At 31.5% G+C, this 20,410-nt stretch overlaps 1 long non-coding RNA gene across 6 annotated transcripts; it reads left to right on the forward strand.

The window, feature by feature from the left end:
* Positions 1-1,114: 1,114 nt before the first annotated feature.
* On the forward strand, positions 1,115-10,679 carry LOC105335379 (uncharacterized). Of its 6 annotated transcripts, none has more exons than XR_010711192.1 (8): positions 1,116-1,513; positions 3,412-3,516; positions 4,590-4,674; positions 5,002-5,121; positions 6,321-6,579; positions 8,028-8,091; positions 9,061-9,324; positions 9,813-10,679. It is a non-coding gene; the product is annotated as an uncharacterized lncRNA (long non-coding RNA). The 6 variants fall into 6 exon arrangements; XR_010711194.1 differs by having other exon boundaries at positions 1,118-1,513; positions 9,061-9,249; positions 9,869-10,679; XR_004604108.2 differs by having other exon boundaries at positions 1,119-1,513; positions 9,061-9,249.
* The last annotated feature ends 9,731 nt before the right edge of the window (positions 10,680-20,410 follow it).

A 20,410-nucleotide genomic window follows, 5' to 3' on the forward strand; every position in this document is an offset into this window, starting at 1 on the left:
AAATCATATCCATCAATTACTCAATGCAAATATAAAATAAATTAGAGCGTATTTTGATAACTTTTAAAATTAAATTTAAATGACGCCAATTTATTTATCTGTAATTCAACCTCCTATTGTTTAAAAATATATAAATTGTGTTGCGTTCATACTCAAGACCCGACGTTTGAAGTCAACCATCACCAGTGTTCAAACTTAATGGTAATTAAATTTGAAATTTATGTGTCTACATAGCAAAGGTCGTAAATGATGTCGTCATTTAGAATATTTACCTTTAAACATGCTTGAAGCATACAGTTATGTTTTAGAGACAATTAAACGTATTAAAAGATGATTTACAAGTGTTATTTTTTTTTACATATACTCTATCAGAAACTACCTTTCCGGGTAAAACGTACTTTTGTATCTATGAGAAACACAGAGGTGTGTTGTAAAATAGCATTATAAAAATTCAATATTTGAAAAACGTCAGTTAATAACGAACGTGATGCTATTGTTTTGAAATAAAAGAGATCATTTAGAATTTAGAATTTGCAAATTTCAAAATGATCAATCAAACAATTTCTTAAATATTTCAGTTGGAAAAAAATAATAATGATAAAAAGAAGTCATAGATTAGCAAAATGTCTTCCGTTAAAACCTTAAATCAATAATAACAGGACACATAATAAAGCCCTTTTCCTGATGAGTTGTATAATGCTATGTAGTCAGAATCAATATTTATGCCATATACTTTTACCAGAGACATAAATAACATAAATGTATATAATATATATAATGCCCAACAAAAAAAGAGCAGTTTCCTGTAATCTCAAACAACAATTATCTAGCATAGCATATTATCGATATTAAAAAACCCTTTTAAGGGCTCCAGACCTCTTAATATTTAAAAGACAGTCCCTTTTTAATAGTATCAACTGAAAACAATTTTCGATTTTGCCCAACTTTTGTTCTATATTAACTTTAAAAATATATATATATATATAAAGCCTAAAAATGATAGAGCAAAAAAAAGAGCAAAAGTAAGCATTTTTAGAACATAATTTTTGATTTCATTTCAAGTGAGCTATTCTGATCACATTTTGTCTGTCGTCCGTCTGTCCGTCTGTGTTCACGAGAGAATATTTATTGGGTTCAATTTATGTCATTGGAACACTTATTGGGTACTTTTGACTTATTGGGTATACCCAATAATCCAATTGCTTTCATTGTGTTCCAGAGACATTAACTGGGTATTGGATAACACAAACCCAATAAATGTTTGTCTGAGATTTGTCTATGAAATCTAGTCCATCTAATGGACTTTACTGTTTGTTGAAATCAAATTCTTTCGGAATGCCTTTGGTTTTATCATCAACAATGAAGAATTCAGAAGAGTTCCAAACAACTATGACATGTGATAAGATTATCCAATCAGAAAGTAGCAATGGCTACTGAAACAGATGCTAGATGAACATATCACCTGGAACTAGAAAAAACTCATTCAAGGCCTTATTGCTATCTGGATAAGAATGTAAGTTATTTTAAAGTCTTATATATTTCTTTTCTTTTCATATTTCTAAAGATATATTGACAAAATCTATTTTAATCATAAACAACACTACTGATATGGAAGAATTAGTCTAAGTACCCAACAAGTTTGTCAATGCTTCTTGTGTTTGTTATAAAGAAGTTTTATTGTAAAACTTTCCATCAAGAAGATTTTTTCTATCTGCTAGTTTGTTTTTGGCATTAATTTTCATTTCCAATCGTTTTACACATTGATTTCAGTTTTAAAACTGGTCTTTAATGTATGTAAACAAAATCATTGCACAACCCTTGTTTACATTACAAAGCCTTAAATTGTGTCACAGTGAACTATCTTGCATAAAACTTAACAACTGACAATTATTTCGATTAATCATTTTAAATGCCTTATTTGTGCATTCAAAACAGCAAAATAAATTATGACAAAAATCGTGACATTGTCCCTTTAATACTTTTTTCATAGTGATTAATTGTTTAATTAACTTTTTGTCTTAAAAATTGACATTGTTTCAATGATTAAATTTCTTTAGCTGTTCCAAATCAACTATATAACCACTTCTTGGGGTCTAACATAGAAACATTTCGGGAAAATTGTAAATGGTAATAGATTGAAAATACAGGTAAACATTGGTATCTTGAACTTAATTGAGGTGACTTCAACAAAATTTCGAGATACAAGTATCAAGGGGTTCAAGATATCTAAAGTGGCTTTCTGATTAATTCCATTCTTATATAAATTATTAAATCAATGTTTCGTTTTAAATATGACTTAAATTTTTTGATTATTAAATCAATGTTTCCTTTTAAATATGACTTAAAATTTTTGTCACTCGACAGTTTACAACTTGCAATGGGATGAAGCACTTACCATGTAATTACTGAAATTTATCACGTATGAAATGGAAAATACGGCTTGAAATTTAACAAATAACACATATAAGTTTTATTATCTAGCTAATACACACAGTATATTTTTGTATTTATTGTGTTTGTGAAGCTAATGTATTTTATATTAATTTATTGTGCTAATCTGTCCTCATATCTAGTAATTATATTGAAAAGTGGAAACATTTCACATGTATGATAAATCATAGTCACTTCACAAGCTGTGTATTCAATATGTCCGTATACAGTACGTGTGTTTTATTAAACACATTTGCGATAATCATGGCTGTGTTTAATCTAAATTTTATAGATATGTAATAAGGTGGTATGGGATGGGACATCTGTCGATATTACTGTGTATTCAAGTACATTTATTAATTATAATTAGAATACTTTCACCGGTTTAGAATTTTCAAATTTTACAATATTGAACCCCAAAAAAGCTTTTGAAAAAAGATGTGCCCCACACCACCTTACATGCCCAAAACACACAAGCTGCCATCTTAATAAACTATGTCTCGCATGATTGAGGTAACAATAGTTTTGAAAGGTGTAAATATTGCCGTGTGAACGTGTGAAGTAATGATACCATGCAATTATGTTCAGCTGTTTAAAAAAATGACTCCACTTTTAGATAAAACAGGTAAAATTAGCGTTTTAGCCCTTCAATATACTTTTACATAAGAAGGGTAATCGAAAATATGTACCATATTCGAGATATCAGGAGTTTTTAAAATCATTACATTTTTATAGAGATTAAACGGTCGGGACTAGCGGTAGACTTCAACATAAGCAGGGTATTCGAGATATCTCTTGTTCGAGCTACCAATATTTACCTGTGATAAGATTCATTGGTATGGGATCTTTAGAAACCTAATGGCTATATGTACATGTATATATTGGGTGCAGTAGGAAAGTTGTATGGACCTCTTTGGACCCCAAAATGAACAAATAAGCTAACTATGTCATATACATATACTTTTTCTTTGTTTTTTGTAGAATCATGTGATGATGACCCTTTTGATTTAAGCAGAATCATGTGATGATGACCCATTTGATTTAGCACCTGGAAGTAGAAGTCACGCCTGGATAAGCTTTTTAATGGTAAGTCAACACATGCACGATGTATGTACAACATTTGTGTAATGTATGTACATGTTTCATGTTCACAGGCACCTGCATGATGTAATATATCTTTTCCATAATAAAAACATATACCCTATACCTAAAAATACACAAGGTACACATCGCTGCCATCTAATAGCTTGGATTAATTTATTCAAAACTAACACTTCAGTCCGATTTTAAGCCTGAAACTCAATCATAAAACTATTTTTGATCCTCTTGGTTTTGCAGTCTTTCATATACATTTAATTAAACTCAATTTCTAAATGACCATACTAGGAGACAGGCTAAGTGCCGTCACTAAGACCTTTCCGAGTTCCGACTACCATTTATATCATGTTCTGGATCAGCGTTCCTTTCAGCATGAACCTCTTTGTTGTTATTAAATTCACATTAACTGCCTTAAATAATTATAATTATATTGGTTAATATATCCTGGTTCGGGAGAGATTTTATGATTTATTCAGTGATACCATGATTGACATCAATTTCCCTGCCGTAATGTTATGTTTCATTGATTTTCATTGGTTAATCATAAAGTGTTGACCAATGAGATTTTGGCTTTTGTATATATAGTGTGCCATTTTTTCTTCGGAACATATTGGGGGTCTAGTAAATAAGTAAGCCTTGAATTGTTGGTATCTGTATCATTGCTTTATTTGGAAGGGATTACCCTAAGTATGACATTAAAATGTCAACTTCTGTCCTCTGTTTAACCATTCATCCCATATCAAAAGCAGTAGATGCAGGGTGAGGGGTCATTTTCATTGTTGACAGATGAAATGCATTGATTTGGTTGAATTAGTTAAAGCTTATGTAGATGTCGAACGACCATTTGAAGATGGAGAGTATTGCAAATTAATTAACTTTATCAATGAATCTCCACCAAAATTCCTGCAGGTATGACTGTCCTAGAAAAATCCAAAATGGCGGCGAGGTGTACCTTAATTGTGTAATATAAGAGTATTTTTGTATTACAAGAAAATTATATAAGGTCAAGTGCCTGTGTTATAACTTTATAAAAAATCTGAAATATTTCTTTGTTGTTGTAGAATCACATGATGATGATGATCAGAGCTATACTGACATCTGGACAAAGAGCAAAAGTGGATCGAGGCCTAGATTCACAGTTTAAAGGTATGTACAACACTTGTATAATTATGTATGTATATAATTATATTATCTTGTACCTGTCAAACAATTTAAGTTTTTTTTTTTGATTCTGTAGAAAAAAGAGTTGAACCTTGGATAATATAAATAATAATTTTCTAAACATACCTAAATACATTCTTTAAAAAAAAAAGACTTTTATTGTAATTTGTTAACTTATTATATTGCATTATTTCTATTGGAGACAAAGACAAATTTTATGATTTATTGTGAAGTGTCAGCTGTACACAATCATAAAAGAATGCTAGCGGTCATATGAAACACACACACATAAATATTAATTCTAATTTGTAGATTGAAAGTTTTTGTGAACAGAATTTAGGTTAGCAACATAGAAAAATCACTGCATACAGACCTTTCAACTCTGGAAAAGAAACCTTGGACACGCAAGACCTTGTTGAGGCCAGGGGCAAGGTATTTGCATTAAATATGTATGGGTTCCTATGTGTAAAAATAATCATAAGAGAAAACTGCTATTTGTAAACTGAAAGGTTTCTGGCAAAAATATGTCATTCAGTCAAGTTTTTGTGAACTTTCAGAAGGGCAAAGGTTTATCCTAGGCCTAAAAAAAAATTTGTTTGTGTCCGCTTTCCTGACCGACCCTTGCTTTTACCCCCCGACTCAAAACTTTTTTTAAAGGATTTTTGATGGAAAATCGTTTATTGTCATTTTTATCCGATTTTGAAAAAAATTACTCAAAATTTTGGTCACAAAAACGCTTGAAGCAGTTACTCTTCTCAAATCAGTGTAACACAAATGTTTTGTTTCAAAATGGCTGTATGTTTCCATGTTTTATAGATTTTAATAATGCTCTCATCGTTGTCAGAGGAAATATGTGATATATAATATCATTTTTGTGTTTTCTTAAGACCAGCTTAATAGTCAGGAATGATATGAAAAGTATTTCTCATTTAATACCATTCAGCAGTGTCAGTATCTAACCGACATGTATGGATACTGCAATATTGAAGGAAAAAAAAATATTTGAAAATAATAAAAAAAAAATTCCGACCGACCCGACCCTACTTTTTTTCAGCATGAAAGCGGAAACAAACATTTTTTTTATAGGCCCTATGAATTTGATTTATGATATATATTATTAGGGTTAATCATCGGGCAGTTACCTTGGATCTGAAAATTTTGAATTAAGATATGCAAATAAATAATTATGTATGTATATAAATTAGTTTTAAATTACATACATTTTTATACCACTTTTTATCGGTAGTACATGTACTCTAAGCTTGTACGTTAATTTGTGAACCATGAACAGATTGTGTTAATGTCTGTATAAATAGATGATGTATGCATAAAACAAGGAAGTTGAATTATCTGAAAATTCTTATTTGGGACAGTGATAATAGTTAAAGTGAAAATTGACCTAAAAAAAATTAGAAAAGAGAGAGATATGATGCACTACAGTATACATCCACTCCCTGATTTGATATAAAATAAAACAATTTGTAATGAATAAATTAAGGTCATGTACATGAAGCATTGTATCATATTAGTGTACAAATTCCAGTGCTTGTGCGGGATATCATCTATGTTATTTAAATAGAAATTAAATTTGATTTCAATATTTAATCAATATATTTTTTTATCAATTGCAGAAATAGCAAGCAGTCTACCTGACCTACAACTGTGAAATTCACTACATTGCATTTTCAATACAGACACATTTTGCCGGAAAACGAATCTGACTTCACATTACGAAATTTTAACAAGAAAGAGGCAATTTGATGAGCTTTCATTCAAGAGGTCCCTCGTTGCTGAACGAAAATTAAGGCTTTGGAGCTATGAACCTGAACGTTAACATTACCGCCTATGGAAATGCATTAGTGGACTATACCAATATTGAACTCCATGCTGGTAAGGTATATTCCTTGTTTATTTACAATTATTATGATAAACATGCATTAATTTTCTCTGTTGTACATCTTCTCAATTATGTGAACAACCTAAATTTCCAAGAAGTTCAATCATTTAAATAACTCATTCTATAAGAAAAAATCCATCACAACCCCCACCCCCACCCCCATCCCCTTTGGGATTTTCAGAAAACCAATTTAATGAATTGAAGAAATTCTGATTTTGACTTGAATGTAATTTATTTTGAGTTTTTATATTAAAAAAAATAAAAAAATATCGCATTTGGTTTTTAGTGCGATCATTTCAAGCGAGTAAAAGTGAACGTAGATAAGTAGAAAGTTTCTAGTGAAGGAAAATAATTCATTTAAGCAGTGTCTAGCTATCTACATGTAATATTAGTTTGCATTGTAAGGGAGTTGCATTTAATGCCTGGTAGGTTCCAATTCTATGTTTATGATTATAGATGTGCATTAAATTTGTGTAAACAAATCTGCCATGTATGTGACATGACTTTAGATGTACGTATGCACACTTTAATATGTGAAAGCCTACCATGTTGCTTAGTACTAAATCCATAAAACCTATCCTTGTTAATCAGGCCTAACAAAAAAAAGGTTTGTTTCTGCTTTCCCGACCGACCCATACTTAAACCCACCGACCCAAAAAAAATTTTCAAGTTTTTTCGTAAATTTCCGTTTTATCTGTTTATTGTTAAAATTTCGTTTATATCGGATTTAAAAATCAATTTATTGTTTCCTCTGAATTTAAGTCATAAAAATGCTTATATAACTTATTTAGATGTCATCAGTGTTGTGTAGAGGTTTGTTATTTACAAATGGCAGCACATGTCGTGCCAGTTGAGGTCGAGAAATGTTCCCACCAGCCGTGGAAAAAGTTCATCAGATCATTTAAACAATGACAACAAATACTTGGGTTGTTTTTTTTTATCTTACCCAGTTTAATAGATAAATGGTTTAATATGCACAATTGAACAGATGGAGAGGGAAAAAAAAAGAACAAAAAAAAAAGAAGCCGACCTACCGCCCCTATTTTTTTTAGCCTGAAAGCGGAAACAAACCTATTTTTTTGTTAGGCCTCATAATCAAAATATTGAATGAAATTATCTGTAATCATTTTATTTAGATAATTACCTGTATTTATCTATTCATACTTTTAAAACAATAGATTAATTTTTGGGGGTGGGGGTTGATATTGAATGTTTGAAGGGGGGGGGGAGTGTTGGTGTTGGTCTTTAGGTTGTACAAATGTGTCGGAGATGTTACAGTAGTTGTTTGTTGTCTAGCTGTTCTCTCTCTCTCTCTCTCTCTCTCTCTCTCTCTCTCTCTCTCTCTGAGTATTAAATAAATGGCTGATTGTGACATGAAAATACAAATGTTGGGGATAGTGTTTGATACATGTAGAATTAAATTCAAAACATTTCATTTTAGATACCTTGTATATTGAATTGGAACTTCATCAAAGATTAAAACACAACAATGAGACACACTAGATGTAAGTAAAATTTATTTTTGTAACAATGATGTCTACCGGGTAATTACACTTGTCCAAGTTTGAAAGAAGGAACCTGTAAAAACTATATATTCAGTATTTGACATGCAGATAATTACTGGGAAACTTTATATTGATTATACATATTTCACAGACTTAGTGGGTATTTTTATTCTTTTAGTAAAATCTAAGTCAAAGTTTAAAAATTCTTGCTTTACTGTGGCTTCAAAGGCCAGTACATAATGAACACAACAACAGATGTTACAAAATTTTGGAGTAATCAAATTATAATGCAAATTAAAAAGTTATAGTAAATTGTCATCTTTCCAAAACTTTGCATACAAATAGACATACATTTAATGTCTCATTTAAAAGTAAAACAAGTAGGGGTCACATCTCAAAAATTTGAGATAAAGCATGGAATAAGCTAATATTAGGCCAAAATTGGAGTTAATTATTTCTTAACTTCTATGAAATATAAGCTAAATATGCCCAAATATACCGATAGGAATATCAAAATATTGTTTAAATATGTTTTTTAGAACATTATGAATATATCGTAATACACAAACTATCTAGAAGTTTGGTCTGCGCTGAAAATTAGGAAGCTAAAGTAACAGTACCCGGTACTCTAAAACTAGTGAGTTTCCTTCTTGAAAACCTGAAAATATGAATATACTACTAGAATTAATATGTGATGCAGAATTTTCAGACTAGAGATGACCCAAAATGGCTATACCCAAAACCTAAGGAGTGAACCTCTTTAAGCAAAAAAATTGCTAAATTGCAGAGTGTATATACATTTATTGGGACATTTAAAATCAGAATGCTTGACACATGTTTGAAAAAAGGATTTGCAATTTTAAAAGCAAGTGTCATGATTGAATTATCATTTGAAGGAAAGAATTGAAATTGTTTGATGTACACCCTGTCCAAAACTGTGAAATTCCCTACTTTTACTTTCATTTTTAGAGTTTTTCAGTACAGACTTCACACCATGAAATTTTAACAGGAAAGAGGCAATTTGATGAGCTTTCATTCAAGAGGTCCCTCGTTGCTGAACGAAAAATTGGGCCGGAGCTATGAACCGGAATGTTTACAATACCGCCTATGGAAAATGCATCAGTGGACTATACTCAGGCGTTTCATGTGGATAGGAAGGTAGAAAGCATTGCAGGAAAATTACACAGCTAGTGTTAGAAAGCGTTTAATGGGTTTTACCATCAGAAAAACCTGGTAATTGAAGTGGTGAAATGACGGGCGGTTGCCAAAAGGGTACCCCCTTTGTCTGGACAACTCATACAGTTTTCAAGATATTAAGGTTTTTTGTTTTGCAGATCAATTGTATATATAATCGAGATATGCATTATTGCTAGGATTTTAACTTTATAAATTTTTGCAAAAAATACCCACTTTTGAACTAGTCATTTGCTTATAGGGTACATCTTTTGTGCAATAACTCCTCCCAACAGTTTTGAAGATAGGGACATCTTAATTTTGCAGATTAATTGTACAATCTTAACCCCCATAAACTTGAAATGATGACCAAATATCTCCTTAAAAACAAATGGGATCTTCACCCCTAAACAATAAATATTCTTGTTCATTGTGTAGGTCATGACCTAAGAGGGTGGTTATGAAGATAAACATTTACAATTTTCTTCAATACAGAATGTTGATACAGGAAAAACATTCGATATTTTTATATTATATATTATATATAGCAACAAGAGTAAAATGGTCAAACAAGAGGAAAAGGAAGTAAGGGAATATTTTTCAGACTGTTGCACATCAAATACACTCCCATGAATGAAAATGTGCCCAAGACTTACAAAATGTAACTAAAAGTGCAGAAGAATATTGTGGAAAAGGATATATGGGAGACCATAAAGAAAAAATATGGAATGACCTTAAAAGAGTTAAAAAGTAATAAATTAGCTAAGATTTGCACTTTTGATTGAGTTATGTCTTAGTGTACATATAACTTTGATGAAATTGTTAATAATATATGTGTGTGCTCATAGAAAAGAACATCACGCATATGCATTGTAATACCAGTAAATATTGTATTGAAATTGTTGATCATGTTAAGATTTTCAAAGTTTATGATGAGTTACAGTATGTGAATTGTAATTCCACACATACAAAAATCTTTGTCACTGTTTTAAAAAAAAACCGAAATGTACCAGTATGTGGATATGAACATTTTTTGAATATTTTTGGATGTGTATTTTTATGAGTCAGCCAATAACTGTTGAATATTTGAACTTTCTCTGCATTTTTGTATGCGAGCTGAATATTATGCCAGTTTTAAGGTTTATGGAATGGTCTGTTTGATCTTCTTAACCATACATGTAAGATGTCTGACAATCTTTCTGCAAGATTTGATAAATTTGTGTACATGCATATGCATTTGTGAATATTTCATATTTGATGATAATTGTTGAAATTGTTGATAATGTTGAGATTTTCAAAGTTTATGACAGTTATGTAAATTGATTAATTTTGAGTTTATGATCATAAATTGTTGTTTAAAGTTCCTTTAAGTTGTTGTTTTTCACTTTCCTTAATAAAATATTAATGATGCTCAATTTTCGTTGAATTTATGGGTGCCTCTTATCCACAAATTAACGTCCTCCATGGATAAATAATTAAGGGTTATAAATAACGTCCCCGCAAACTTGTAAAATTTAAGCAATCCACGAATTTTAATGATTTCACAGTATATTCGATGCATTTAAAGATGAAGTTATCAAAAACTTGAGTGTGTTAAATTTTTTAAATCAAAGTACTGAAGTAATGACGCGAGTTAATTTTATTGATTATTGTTTATTTTGCATGATTTGATAAATTTGTGTACATGCATATGCATTTGTGAATATTTCATATTTGATGATAATTGTTGAAATTGTTGATAATGTTGAGATTTTCAAAGTTTATGACAGTTATGTAAATTGATTAATTTTGAGTTTATGATCATAAATTGTTGTTTAAAGTTCCTTTAAGTTGTTGTTTTTCACTTTCCTTAATAAAATATTAATGATGCTCAAATTTCGTTGAATTTATGGGTGCCTCTTATCCACAAATTAACGTCCTCCATGGATAAATAATTAAGGGTTATAAATAACGTCCCCGCAAACTTGTAAAATTTAAGCAATCCACGAATTTTAATGATTTCACAGTATATTCGATGCATTTAAAGATGAAGTTATCAAAAACTTGAGTGTGTTAAATTTTTTAAATCAAAGTACTGAAGTAATGACGGGAGTTAATTTTATTGATTATCGTTTATCTTAAAATCAACGATGTGTAATTTTGTATGGTAAGTATAATATGTAGTTTCATAGCTGTATTAAAACAATTTTTCTACTATGAATTATCGGCTTTTCTGAGCTATAGACGGAAAACCCCACGTGAATAATGTTGTATAATATTTAAGAATAGATTTAACGCCATCAAACTCTGCCAAGCATTATGTATCAGTAATTGAAATATATCTTCAAAATTGCATCCCAGCAATATTGAACTTTGGCGAAGGAATACATACGACTACAAAAAATATCTAAATTGTTCGTACCATTTAAAATCTGACTATTCTCAAGGTATTTATAAATAAGTTTCTGTGAAAAACAATGGTTCTGAATACATTACAACAAAATTATTAATTATTTCCAAGTACAAAGTCTTGTCAGCAGTGATGATGTGTGCATAGGTACAAACTCTGTTTCAATTCCCGTTTGCCATAGTAACTGCGTAGAGGAGTTGATTAAAATCAACTCACAAAAATTACTCGAAGGAAAAGCATACATAACTGCAAGTTAAAATACCGCATAAAGGGGTTTTTTTACGTGTCACAAATTTGCGAAAATGGGAGAGATATGTAATATTTTTAATTTGCGTCAGTCATTTCTTGCGTTTTGAAAAATTTCTAGAAGAAAAAATACGGGATATTATTTTTGTGAATTCAAAAAATTAAGATATAAAAGTGGTCGCGAAAATTACATGTAGATCATTGCAAAAATTACCGTATATGCGGTATTGCATACATGTTGCAAAGACAGTATTTTAACTCAGATGTTTCCCTGAATTACTTTGTTGGCTAAAATTGCACATTTCTGTATTACCCAGTAAGCCACTGACTTTTCCATGCTTTATTGGGTAAATGTTATAAGGAATAAACCCAAAAAAGCATGGACAAGTCTCTGACTTAATAGGTAATGGATACTAGTAAAGGTATTTACCCCCAAAAACAGTGAGTGTTTTACTTACTGTTTACTAAATGGGATATTATAAGAACAATACCCAGGAAAGCATGGAAAAGTGTAAGACTTATAAGGTATAAACAAAGAAATAATGGACAAGTCTGTGACTTATAGGGTATTACCCAACAAAGCATGGGCAAGTCTGTGACTTATAGGGTATTACCCAACAAAACATGGACAAGTCTGTGACTTATAGGGTATTACCCAACAAAACTTAGACAAGTCTGTGACTTCTAGGGTACTACCCAACAAAACATGGACAAGTCTGTGACTTCTAGGGTACTACCCAACAAAACATGGACAGGTCTGTGACTTATAGGGTATTACCCAACAAAACTTGGACAAGTCTGTGACTTATAGGGTATTACCCAACAAAACTTGGACAAGTCTGTGACTTATAGGGTATTACCCAACGAAACATGGACAATGATCAATGCTTACTTGGGTAATACCCTATAGGTCACTTTATATGGTAATCCCCATATCTATGACCTAGTAGCCCCCCCCCCCCTTTTCTTTAATGTTCCTAATCAAATAAATTCCTATACTAGATTAAAACAAGGTAGGTCACAGGCCTGTTCGTTCTCTGTTGAGTATTACTTTATCTTATGCTTTGTTGGGGTACTGTAAAAATATACTTAAAAAATTACTATTTTATGCTTTGTGAATTATTTAAAAAATTTCATGAATAAGATAAAAATAATTATTTTAATAAGTTTATATCAAAAATGCATGGTAATATCTAGAATTATGTACCCAAGAAGTTGATGGACATTTGTTGATACCCAATACATCCGCAAAGAAATTTAACCCAATAAATGTATTCTCGTGTGAAACCATATTATGTACCCAATAATGATACCCAATAAAGTTTTGGACACTAAGTACCCAATATATGTCTAAATGTGTGTCTGTCTGTCCGTCCGTCCGTCCGTCTGTCCGTCTGTCCGTCTGTAAACTTTTTACATTTTGAACTTCTCCTCTAAAACTGCTTATCCAATTTCCACCAAATTTGGCACAAAGCATCCTTATGGGAGGGCGAATATAAAAAGCAAAAAAAGAAAAGTCCGATCTGTATTCAAAGCGGAGAAAACCTTGAAACTGTAGAAAAAGGGTGGTGCAATTTTAAAAATCTTCTTCTCAAGAACTACCGAGGCAAATTCAACGTAGTTTAGCATAAATTATCCTTATGGGAAGGAAAATATAAATTGCAATAATTAAGGGGTAATTTTGTTTCAAATCTAAGTTATTACGAAAATAATAATAAAGGAAAGGCGTGTTTCAATCAGTTTAATAGCTTCGGGCTCGGCATCCGGTAAAATGGGTAGGCAAGACTTGGCCTGGGCAAAACAAAAGATTGGCAGTTATTAATCTGCCAATCTCATTAAAATTTCAGGGTATTTGATGGTCTAGTATATTTGTATTCGCTGTAGATATTGCTGCAAAATAATGCGTATTTATTTGGCCACGGCCCGGGTTTGCATACTCATTTTACCAAGACTCGTATTCCATACTTCTAAAACGAGGTTCTTTGTTTAAAGCAGCCATGACATTATACGAAAAAGGGTCGATCTGACTATGATGAATTTGCTTGTTGTGCAACAGTTCGCGTATGAAGGGAAATTTTGAAACATGAAAAATATATTGGTGCCGATTTTGTGAAGTAAATTGAGGCTAAATATTTCAATGCGTTGACAGTTTACACACATGACGTTGGTGTTAGCTTGTTCTGATTTTCGTTTCGTTTTCATTATTTATGCTTTGTAACCTGGAAACTATCGTCTGTATTTCGTGATTTTTACGTATCAAATCAAACAGAGACTTCGGTTAATCAAACAGTTACGTTAACTGTTTACCTGCGCAAATTAAGCAAAATCTGATGTAGGGGTACTGAAATACGATTCATTCTATCGGTAATTCGGCATTATCTTTTGCGTAATGGTAGATTAATGCAATAGGTTTTGTTGAGATGCTCGGCATTTTCTCTAGTTTATTCAGTTTAAATAGAGTTTGATATCGCTTACGGAAATATGTAGGTATATACATGTATATATATGATTCATTTCGAAAAAATAAATTGTGTTCTTTATTTGTGATACATGTAGTGCATGTTTCTTGTGTTTAATTGTTTACAATTTCTATTTACTAACAATATTTGAATGTTAAGCTTCGAATTATAAGCAAGATACGGAGATTTGCTCACAATTCTATGTTTGTACACAGATCTTAAAAGCTAAAGATTAAAAAAGTAAAAAAAAAATGTCAATATTTATTACGAAAATTTTCAAAATCTGTTCTTCCAGAAACCAACTTATTGAATTGTAAACTTAACCTTTTTAGCTCACCTGAGGATGGGGACACAATGGTGGGTCGAAGTGTAACAAATGAATATATAGAATAAATCTTTAGAAATCTGCTTCTCAGAAACTAATCGGCCAGGAAAGCTGCAACTTGTGTGGAAGCATCCTCAGGTAGTGTAGATTCAAAGATGTCAAAATCATTACCCCTGGGGGAAGGTTTGGGCCACAATGGAGGGTCGAAGTTTAACATATGAATATAAAAAGTAAATCTTTAAAAATTTTCTTCTCAGAAACAAATTGGCCAGGAAAGCTAAAACTTGTGTGGATGCATTCTTAGGTAGTGAAGATTCAAATTTGTGAAAATCATGACCCCCGAGGGTAGGGTGGGGCCTCAATGGGGGATCGACGTTTTACATAAGAATATATACAGTAAATCTTTACAAATCTTCTTCTCAGAAACTAATCAGCCAGGAAAGCTGACACTTGTGTCGATGCATCCTCAGGTAGTGTAAATTCAAAGTTGTGAAAAGCATGACCCCCGGGGGTAGGGTGGGGCCACAATGGGGGATCGAAGTTTAACATAGGAATATATACAGTAAATCTTTAAAAATCTTCTTCTCAGAAACTAATTCGCCGGCAAAGCTGGAACTTGTGTGGCAGCATCCTCAGGTGGTGTAGATGCAAAGTTGTGAAAATCATGACCCCTTGGTGTAGGTTGGGGCCACAATGGGGGATCGAAGTTTAACATATGATCATATACAGTAAATCTTTAAAAATCTTCTTCTCAGAAACTAATTAGCCAGGAAAGCTAAAACTTGTGTGGAAGCATCCTCAGGTAGTGTATATTCAAATTTGTGAAAATCATGACCCCTTGGGGTAGGTTTGGGCCACAATGGGAGATCGATGTTTACCATAGGAATAAACAGAGTTATTCTTTAAAAATCTTCTTCTCAGAAACCAATCAGCCAGGAAAGCTGAAACTTGTGTGAAAGCATCTTCAGGTAGTGTAGATTCAAAGTTGTGAAAAAAATGATCCCCAGGGGAAGGGTGGGGCCACAAATGGGGGGGGGGGGTGTCAAAGTTTAACAAAGGAATATATAGGGTAAATCTTTAAAAATCTTCTCAGAAACTAATCAGCCAGATGATTCTTTATAATTGTTAAGACTTTGGCCCCAGGACAATTCTTTGGCCTCACGAGAAGGTTCAGAGTTTGATGTACGTTTATATCCCATATATAAACTATTGTTAGGGATCTTTGTTGGACTGCAGTACTCAACATATGATATGACTATAAAATCATCCTGTTAGAAAAGGGACTAATGATTATAAACATAAGAATATCCAGGTGAAAATGGATTTTATTTATACAGGATTTACATGAATTATTGTACATTGTCCAGATAGTTTGTATTATGACTCCATTGAGCTGATTTTATCATACCTATTGTTCCTCAGGTGAGCGATGTGGCCCATGGGCCTCTTGTTTAGTTTTATTGGGTTAATTAATCATATTAATCAAGTAGGACAGAATTAAAAGTATTATGTTAAAGATTTATAACTTTTGAGCATTACTACGGACCAACCCAGGGCTTTTACAGGTACACACGATCCATTCAAAGAAGAATTACTCAAAACCAGGAGAAGTGATTTTCAAAATTATTTCTGTCGTTGTGAGTTATTGCTATTTACAATGCACCATTAAAGATTAGATAAACCTGATATAAACGAGATATAAAGGTTTGAACAAAGTCTATAACAATCAAAATCAATGCAAGGTCTTTCGTTGGAAACGGAAGACCGAAATAACAATGACTCGAATGGGTAATGTGAAGACTTTGTTACCAACAATAATGAGTTCCTGCAATTTGTAAAATTAACTCAACTTTTTGTTTTAAATTTAATTCAGGGTAAATGCACACGTAGTATAAAGTGCCTGAATTTCAATGCTATTTACTATTACATATATACTAGTATTCAATTGTTTCTATTACTGCCCTCTTAAAATGATAAAGCATTTATATTTCTCCAAATAACCTCTTTGTAAAAGCATTTTTTATTCATATCTTCAATTTTGGTACCTTTACGATACTAATTGTTAGATTTCCCACAGATGGCGATACGTTGAGTGGCTTCTCTGTGTATGTATCAACAACACCAGACTGGAGATCAGGAACTATGTGCTATCAACATGACATAGAACCACTGAATAACACCGTCAATATCGACTGTTTTACATCTGGTCGTTATGTTACGATTTATAACTCAAGACTCCAAACAAATTCATCTTCATTATCCGAGTTTGCTTACGTCAACATTTGTGAAATAAACCTAACAGGTAACAGTTTATTTCTTCAATAGAAGTCAATAAGATATGTCTTTAATTTTTTGTAAATTCGCTGCAACATTTAGTGTATGTTTTGTAACATTTCAAAATCAGGATGTGACATCGGATTTTATGGGGAAAGCTGTACAAAATGTCCGGACAACTGTTTAAGCGATATTTGTCACTTTCAAATCGGACATTGTTTTGATTGTAAAGAAGGCTTCAAAGGTGAAATGTGTGAAGGTACGAAAATGTGTGGAAACTTAAGTCATGCTCAACGAAACACGTAAGTTTCTTTTTTTCTTGCATGTCTAAAAGCTGTAATTTTTGTTTTGAGTTTTGAAGATATTTGTCATAGAATTCGCAATTTGTACTACGTACATTTGTTTGAAGGTTCAATTATTATAAATATTAATTGTTTTAAGAGTGCCCCCAGGGTCGACATGGAAAAGCATGTTCCCTTCAGTGTGGAAACTGTCTAAACGAGTTGCCATGTAACTACATTAATGGATCGTGTACCAGTGGTTGTTCACCTGGTTTGAAAGGTGATACATGTGACCAAAGTAAGTCAGAAACAAAAATAAAGAGTTATATTCACAAATACATGTATTTAGAAATGTTTGTTTTTTCTATTTTTTCCCTTTTGCTTTTGATACAAACGGTCAAATGTATATATATACCATACATTGCACAAACTACCCATGCATACTTGTACACCTCACTTATACCAAGATGTACAAAATATTTTAGTTAGGTTTACATATTATAATGTTACCTAAAAAGAATAAAAAAGAACCTATATGCAACTTGCGTTACTTTTTATTGAAAAAAACAAAAACAGGACAAAAACTAAAGCAGAAAAAAGATTGTTAAAAACAATTTGCATTTCAAGCATATATTTCTATTGTGACTAAAAAGAATCAAAGTTATCAACAGGATAATATTTCTCAGATATGAATTTGTCAACATGATGATACATCTTCAGATCTATTAATCCATATAAATTTTTAGTTGTTCTACCCTTTTAACAGTGTAATATATACCGTTTAGAATATAAAACATAACAATTATAATAAGGTTTTCATCTATGAGTAAAGCTTCACCAAAAAGAGTGTTTAAACATTAAAACCTTCCGATTTCGAAGTAATGAAGTAAATAAGTAAACTTAGATTATTCCAAGTATGCGACACTTTTGTTTAAAAAAAATACATGTGAAATACACATTCACATCCACAAAAAAACAAAAATACATGTTTCATCATTTTCTATTACTTTCATTTTCTTTGAATACTGAACATTGTATTACTTATAGGAACTTTGATATAGAACTAATAATATATTGCATAAAGCAAATGCAATGTAATGTTATATTTTATTGAAAACTTTCTCTTGACGGAAAGGCACCCTTTTACAGATGGTGACTATAATGGCATGCATTTGATTTTTATAGGCAAACAAACTGGGAAATTTCTTTGAAAAAATCAATTTTCCAAACATTTGATTACATCATTTTTAATTTTCAAGTTTTGGTTTTTTAACAGAAAAATACAATGATTTATATTTTTTTTACCAGGGTGGATTATATACTTATATAATATTTTAAGTAACATGCAATACTACTTTCTAAAAGAATATTTTTAACTAGAAAAATAATAAATCTTTAAGCATCAAATAAAATAATAAACCTTTATAACTCAATCATTTTTTCCAGAATGCCCTTTTACGGTTTATGGACAGGACTGCAACACATCTTGTAGTGAATATTGTCAAGACAGAATATGTAACCATATAACTGGTTACTGTGTAGCGTGTGCCGAAAACCGCTCTGGTAATTTGTGTGAAAATGAATTGCAAGCTAAAGATGAGAATCAACTTTTAAACACGGAGTAAAAATGTTTTAATTTGTTAATTAACACATTCGATATAATTAGTAAGACGTCATTTATTTTAAGAATTGAGTTAAAAAACCCTCTAACAATGATTAATATTAAACTCATGGATTTTTTTTACTTTTCAGCAACGCTTGATACTGTGTCTATATTAACTGCGACAACATCTATTTCGTTAGTATTATCTGTGACATTCATTTTATATATGGTAATAAAGAAATGCCTAAAATCAAGACAGGCACCAATAAGAAATTACGACATGCCGGAAGTTGTAACTATGGGCGGTAAATATGAGACGCTTCAAAGAAAGAAACCATCAGACGAAGTCGAAAACAATCCAGCAGTAGCGTATATGGAAATAGCAGCTATTTCGTCTGAATATATCAATTTGAACTGAAAGTAATCCTATTTGAAGGATGTTGACATTTTGCAAAAAGAAAATAAATTTGAAAAAAAAAATTAGTGTCCTTGTTTCTCTCTTTCTCAAAAAACCATTTAAAAGAATTATTCACGGACGCACAACCAGGAAGAATACACTCCTCAATAAAAAAAAAAGAGAAAATATTGCTTTGGAAATAATTGTTTTTCTTTTTGTTAACATTGCAAATAACAGTATGTATGATTGTGATCTTACAAGCATCCAATTAAAATGTTTTAGACAGTCAGTCCTTCCTTCTTTTTAAAATGCGTAATGATGACTTCCTTATTGTGAAAATGTTTGTAAATTGCAATACATGTAGTTCACAAAAAGCCTTACAGCATGCATTTATTTTAGAATAACCCTCATTTGACTTTAACATAAACATTAACTCATTACAGGTCATTTGACAATGACAAACATGTATTAGAAGATATATATATGAAAGACAATATTGAGCAAGGTTAATGAACCCTGATCGATAATTTCTTTAGTATATTAGGCCATATTTGGATTAAAAGTTCAATACATTTACATCAAGTCTTTCAATGACTTGTCGGTGATAACAGTACGAATCGATTCTGTGATGCACAGTCCGTTGAAAAAGGTATCATTCTTTAAATATTGTAAGGTGATATTTTCAGGATTTTTATATGACTACTATTTGAATAGGCCCCAAACAAACCTTTCACTTCACAATACTCAAGTACTTCAACGTTCCCCAAAATAACCTTGTTCTGAATCCTCAGATCTACGTACATTTTTACCTGGATATACGTATTTACTGGAAATGGGGACGATGGTAAGTGTATACCCCCCTTCCACCGAACGGACAAAGATTTTCCCGAGGTGCACAATCAACTTCATGTTGCACGAAGACTCATAGTATTTTTTTTTTACTATGATAAGCTTTTTAGTCTTTTTGCCTTTTACATACTTGTTTAGTGTTATTCATGTTTAAAAAATGTTTTTAAAAATACAATTAAAAAAGAGCCAATGATAAAGCTTCCCTTAAACTGTATTGCAAAATATATAATCTAGAGTAGATGCCTACGATGCTTTTATTTTATATTACGCATTTACTACGACTTTACAGAAGTTAAATCTGGCATAAGCACTAAGGAAACACT

Source organism: Magallana gigas, chromosome 1 (assembly GCF_963853765.1).
Source record: "Magallana gigas chromosome 1, xbMagGiga1.1, whole genome shotgun sequence".
Taxonomy (NCBI): domain Eukaryota; kingdom Metazoa; phylum Mollusca; class Bivalvia; order Ostreida; family Ostreidae; genus Magallana; species Magallana gigas.